Source organism: Chiloscyllium plagiosum, unplaced genomic scaffold (assembly GCF_037043375.1).
Source record: "Chiloscyllium plagiosum isolate Xiang-an unplaced genomic scaffold, Cpla_swu_hap1 HiC_scaffold_27, whole genome shotgun sequence".
Classification (NCBI taxonomy): Eukaryota; Metazoa; Chordata; class Chondrichthyes; order Orectolobiformes; family Hemiscylliidae; genus Chiloscyllium; species Chiloscyllium plagiosum.
This window is the reverse complement of record NW_028270165.1, coordinates 3,154,112-3,160,698: the sequence shown is the minus strand read 5'-3', so window position 1 is coordinate 3,160,698 and position 6,587 is coordinate 3,154,112. Positions and strand designations below refer to the sequence as shown.

Genomic DNA, 6,587 nt, shown 5'->3' with positions numbered 1-6,587 from the left:
GTGTGTTCGTTGTTATTCCTTGGTTTCAAAGTTGTGTGCTTTTGATGGGGTCAGGAAAATGTTCCCCAAACGGAAATCGTCTCCACAAAGGGGTTTCTGAATTGAATTAATTTCGAACGTCAGGGACTGCGGATGCGGAGAAGCCGAGACAAAAAGAGAAACTCGGCAGGTTTGACAGTACCTGTCGGAGAAAACAGAATCCTGAAATGGTGCCTCTGATTCTCTTTCCACGGATGCTGCCTGACCTGCTGATTTCCTCCTGCAATTTCTAGTTTTGTTTTTAACTGAAAGTTCATTTCATCTTTTGGGATGAAACACCTAAATATCTGCAAACACCGTGTGCAGATATTTAACTCTTTCGAAACACTGTGAAGTGATTGGATTCAAACAAACTCTGCGATGATTCACTCTTTCTCAGCTCCAAAGGCACACAGACCTGGGAAGTGAAGTTGTCAGTGTGGTTCTGTATTCGTGGGCCGAGTGGTTCATGCGATGGACTTGAAATCCATTGCGATTTCCCCACGCAGGTGTGAACCCTGCCGACTACAAAATGAGAAATGTCGTCGAAAAGAAAGGGAGCTTGCTCCCCGGCTTCTTCTTTAAGATTCAAATCAGTGGAGGGGGAAAGGTATTTCACTCACATTGGGGCTGGTCGGGAATCTGCAACCCACTGCCTGTTCGGGTGGAACAAGCAGATACCCGCAGAGCTTCGTTTGAGGCTGTGAGCAAAGTGTTTGGAAATGAGATTAGAACAGGGACGGGCATGAAATCGTGATCGAAATGAAGCAGGCACCTGAGGACAAGGGTGTTTCCTTTGCCAGTGAAAGATACTGCTTCACAAAGTTGGGCCTGTGGAAGGGAGGCAGTGACGGTGATTATCTTTGTTTGTTCACCTTGTGAAGGTTCCCATTGCTGCGCATGTCAGTGTTAACGTCAGAACTCTGCAGCATGGCGGCGTTAGATACGCACAGGGCCGAGGTGCAATGGATGACGCATCTACTCCACCTACCTGTTTGAAATGCAGCTCACAGCTTCTTCACACACCCCAATTAATCTTTCTCATTGTCCTGAAGCCGGCATACGGTTTGAATTCCCGATCTGCGGGAATGGAAATCTTTTCACTGTCTTGCGTCAGTCAGTGTCCCCGAGAACATCAGAGTCAAGAAACAGCGCTGTCAGATGAGGGGAAGCTGAAATAGCCCCACACGCTGCTCACGGGCACATTTTACTTTCCCCAACTCACCGCCTCAACCACTGCGGCTCCTGGGAGTGGAAAGGAAACAATCACCAAAAGCCAGTCTTCGCTTTGTGAATCTTCAGAAAATCAGCAAACGTTCATCCCTTCGGATTTTCTATCTTGGGCTGACAGGGATGGGTTTTGTCACTCTTTTGTAGGACATTGCAAGTGGATGTTTTGCAGAAAAGCACCACAATGCAATCTGATTAATCAGGACCTGGATGTTTTCGGTCTTTGAATGTAAGTGTTGTGCTCAACAACTTTGTTGTTCACAGTTTATAATACTTATCTTCCCAGTCCACTGTATCACTTATCGGAAATGTTTAATTTGCGTCTTGTAATCCTTTCACTGTCTGCTAATGAGGATCGCGTTTCCGTGTTTTACCTAAATTATCTTGACCTTGCATACCTCAAGCCTCAAGCTCATTTCACGAGAAACCTTCTCCAGTTCAAAAGCCAACTGTTAATGATGGCTCTGTTTCTTGTCACGTATCCAATTTCAGATCGATGTTGTTAATTCCCCTTTTATTCCTTCAGATCCAGGTTTCGCTCTCAGGGCTAGAACAGAACTGTCGCCAAATACATTTACCAATCTACGTTCATCCTACCGATTGTATTAGCATCATCAACACTTCTCATCAAAATAACTCGAGAGACTTTCATCACAATTTTCTGTGAACAGTTCCACATTAGCTTTGCTGAATGAACCCCAAATTTCTTGAAGTGGCTCCTTATTTTCGGCCCTGATTATTAATCTCTCTATGCATGGGAATGGATCCTTCCCACCCGTTCTATCACTCATCAATGTGTGTAGTTCAGTTCGATCTCCCATCAGCCTCCTCTGTCCTGATCAAATCCAGGGGAACAGAATACGTTGGGACTATGGCGCGGACAGGAAAAGCCTAATACTCACCTTTTCTGTTAGAACCATTCCATGAGAAATTTTAGACCACAACTTTGGGCGTGTAGTTGTGGCCGAACACTTAAGGTGCTGGCGTAGAGATTCTTTGGGGCTCCCCCGCTCAGGGTGGTAACCTGCTGACTATGCTTTCTTCACTGGCGATTTTAAATGACTTCCTGTTGGCTGCATTATCGCTCAAACTTCACAAAATCCGTCTCGATAAAATCACGTTTTCTCATGTCTGGGAATTGATTGCCATGCAGGAACCTCGGGTTCTGAACAAACAACGTACCAGCCTCACAACGTCAGCTCTGTTTACCTTTCCACAGATGCTGCTCGTCCTGTTGGCTTTCTGCAGTATTCTCTGTGTTTAATCGGCACAAGTGCTGCTTTTCATTCAAGAACTTCAATCCCTGTCCTCTGGTAACTGACTCTGGTCAGTGGCAATTGATTCTTCTGATCATTAATCTGCCCATTCCCACCGCTTCTTCTCCCATCATTACCAACAGCCCAGGAAATCTCCAGATAACCTTCTTTGCTCCAAAGCAAACATTCCCAACCTTGGGAATGTCTCTCCAAAATGGAAATTCCTCATCTCTGGAAATGAATCATGGCGTACAATTGGGAAGAGGTTTTGGCAAAATATTGTCAGTTACGAAATGGAAAAATGTTCATGAAGCAAAACAGAAATCCCAGTCTCCAGCTTTGTGAATCTTTAGAAACTCTTTGGGAAGCGTATTTAGAGGAGAATGAAAGATGAACTGTCCGACTGAGTAGAGACAGTCCAGACACCGTCCCCTTGTTGAAGAGGCCGGGAGATTAACTCTGATGTTCTCGGGACATGAATTGATCTGAGACATTGAAAGAATTGTCGTTCCTGCACATCAGGAATTCAAACCCCTTCTCGCCTCCGAGCCAATGAGAGAACTCGGGAACAGGCAAAACACGGAAAGGCTCGAAGGGCGACGGCCCCGGAGTAAGAAAGCTCGTTCCTCCTGACATGGATGTGTCTCCAGCCTGTCCCCGGTGTCTCCACAATAAATCTCCCAGGCTTTATTATGGAAAAGTAAAACTGATAGACGACAACTGGAATTCGAGGCCGGGAGGCTGACTTATGAATTCACTAATAGCCTCCCCTAAATGGTACCGCAACCCATGTCATCGCCTCTCTCTGTGGCGCAATTGGTCAGCGCGTTCGGCTGTTATCCGAAAGGTTGGTGGTTCGAGCCCACCCAGAGGCGATGACCGTCTGGTTGCCTGTCCCTTTAGCACGCCACCCTGTTCCCTGGCCAACATCTCTGTCTCAGGCATGCAGCAGTGTTCCAGCAAAGCTCCGCTCCAGATGGAAGACCAGCGCCTCATTTTCCGTTTGGAATCCTCCAGTCTTCAAGATCGAGTTCAATATTATTTGGATCCGAACTCCCGCATGCCCTTGATCCCTACCACACCCACACGAGGCCGTGTTATCACATCGTCTGCTGTTACACACGACTTATTGTTCGCCAGGAATAGTCTCCATGAACAGTTCGTCAAACCTGACACAGATCGTTATTCTCTCCTTTGTCCCTCCAATGTTCTCCCTCTGAACTAGTGGCAAAGAGAGCAATGTAGATTGATATCCCTGAGCCAGCTCTTTGTCCCATCTCCAGGAACCGGGTTCTCTCCACTGGCGGATAATTAAACCACTTTGTTGTTGCGTTGACGTGAGGAGATTGTATAAATATAAACTTTTCTAAATCCCCACCTTCCGTTGATTGAACTGTGAGTTCACTCTGAATCACAACACGTGTCACAGCGCAATTTGAGGCCCACATTAGTTCTGCTGGTTCTACACAGCAAGTAAATGAGAGTCTCTATTCGTATCATTCTCTTGCCTTCGCCCTGTAAATCTCCACATTGTTACTTTGGACATGACCACCGAATGCCCTTTTGTGTTCTTGAATCTGCCTCCTTGTCACGGTCGGACAGGGACAAGAAAGTGTTCTTCCTAATGTCACTTTTACTTTTTTTACCGAATGCCTTGAAATCTCTGACAATTTTTTGGGAAATTGAAAGGATTCTCATTCCTGCACATGAGGTTGAATTGATTTAATTTCTAACGTAAAGGACTGCGGATGCTGAGAATCAGAGACACAAAGAGGAGCTGCTGGAGAAACTCAGCAGGTTTGGCAGTACCTGTGGGAGAAAACAGAGTTCTGAAATATTGTCTCTGATTCTCTTTCCACCGATGGTGCCTGACCTGCTGAGTTGCTCCTGCAATTTCTGTTTTTGCTTTTAACTGAAAGTTTATTTCATCTTTCGTGATGAAACAACCAGACTCGCCATGTGCAGATATGTAACCCTTTCGAAACCTGTGAAGTGATTGTATTCAAACAAACCCAGCAATAACTCACTATTTCTCAGCTCCACAGGCAGAGAGACCTGGGAAATGAAGCTGTCAGTGTGGGTCTTTGTTCGTGGGTCGAGTGGTTAATACGATGGATTTGAGATCGATTGCGGTTTCCCCACGCAGGTGTGAACCTTGCCGACGACAGTTGAGAAATGTCGTCAAAAAGAAAGGAAGACTGTTCCCCGGTTTCTTCTTTAAGATTCACATCAGTGGAGGGGTTGGAAATCTGCAACCCATTGCCTGTCAGGGTGGAACAAGCAGATACCCACAGAGCTACTTTTGAGGCTATGAGCCAAGTGTTTGGTAATGAGACGAGAACAGTGAGGGGCGTGAAGTCGTGATCGAAATGAAGCAGGCACCTGAGGACGAATGTGTTTTATTTGCCAGTGAAAGATACTGCTTCACCAAGTTGGGACAATGGAAGGTAAGCAGTGACGGTGATTATCTTTGGCTGTTCCTCTTGTGAATGTTCCCATTGCTGCGCATGTCCGTGTTAACGTCAGAACTCAGCAGCATGCTGGCGTCAGGTACGCACAGGGCCGGGGTGCAATGGATGAGGCATCTGACTCCACCTACCTCTTTGAAATGCAGCTCACAGCTTCTTCACGCACTCCAATTAATCTTTTTCATTGTCCTGAAGCCGGCATACGGTTTGAATTCCTGATTTGCGGGAATGGGAATCTTTTCACTGTCTCGCATCAGTAAGTGTCCCTGAGAACATCAGAGTCACGTCACAGCGCTGTCAGAGGAGGGGAAGCTGAAATCGCCCCACACGCTGCTCATGGACATATTTCACTTTCTCCAACTCACCTCCCCAACCACTGCGGCTCCTGGGAGTGGAAAGGGAACAAACACCAAAACCCAGTCTCAGCTTTGTAAATCTTCAGGAAATAAGAAATCTGTTCATCCTGTTGGACCTTGCATCCTGGCCTGACAGCGTTGATTTTAAATGGCTGTCCAGTTAGTGCCGATTCGTTTTGGCTGAAAAAAATCTTCCTTATCTCATCCCAGCATTTCTTGCCACAGAGAACTGTGCGGCAGAGTTCATGTATATATTTCCTTGTATGGTATTTTGTAAATAACATTCGTTTGCGGGTTGTTTGTATAGGCTATTCCAGGTTCATTAGCCGCTGTTTAAGTGTGTTGGTAGGTTTGTGGGCTACCATGATGCTGAGAGCGTTGAGTTGTCTGGACATCATTTCCCAGATGTCTTTTATGTAAAGTAATGTGGCTAGGGTTTCTGCACACGTTGTGTCTGCTTGTGTCAGTTTGTTGATGTGAAATCGACACACTTGGTAGGCTAAAGTGCGGATTGCAGATGCTGGAAACCAGAGTTTAGATCAGAGTGGTGCTGGAAAAGCACAGTAGGTCAGACAGCTTCCGAGGAGCAGGAAAATCGACTTTTCGGGCAAAAGCCCTTCATCAGGAATGGAAGCAGGACACCTCCAGGGCGGAGAGATAAATTGCGGGGTGGAGGTGTGCTGGGCCGAAGGTAGCAAAGAGTTCAATAGGTGAATGGGGGTGGGGATGGAGGTGAAAGGTCAGAGAGGAGGGTAGAGCGGATAGGTGGGAAGGGAGATTGGCAGGTAGGACAGGTCATGAGGATAGCACTGTGCTGGAAGTTTGGAACTGTAGTAAGGTGTGGGGAGGGGAAATGAGGAAACTGGTGAAGTCTACATTAATGTTCTGGGTTTGAATTTATCCGAGGCGGAAGATGGGGCGTTCTTCCTCCAGGCATCGGGTGGGGAGGGAGCGGCGATGGAGGAGGCCCAGGACCTGCATGTCCTCGGCAGAGTGGGAGGGGGTGTTGAAATGTTGGGCCAGAGGGCGATGGGGTTGATTGTTGCGGGTGTCCTGGAAATATCCCCTCAAGCGCCGTGACTGGACTCTGCGAGGAGTCTCCAGCCTCCACAATGTAGAGGAGACCGCATCCAGAGCAATGGATACAAGAAATGACATTGTTGGATGCACAGGTGAAAGCTTGCTGACGACCGCGGCCCAGGTTCGATTTCCGGGCAGGAAAGTAATTTTTAGGAGAGCTGATAAGCGGACTCCGCATC

At 47.0% G+C, this 6,587-nt stretch overlaps 1 non-coding gene across 1 annotated transcript; it reads left to right on the top strand.

The window, feature by feature from the left end:
* The first annotated feature begins 3,301 nt into the window (after positions 1-3,301).
* On the top strand, positions 3,302-3,379 carry trnan-guu (transfer RNA asparagine (anticodon GUU)). The gene has a single exon. It is a non-coding gene; the product is annotated as a tRNA-Asn (tRNA).
* Positions 3,380-6,587: the final 3,208 nt, after the last annotated feature.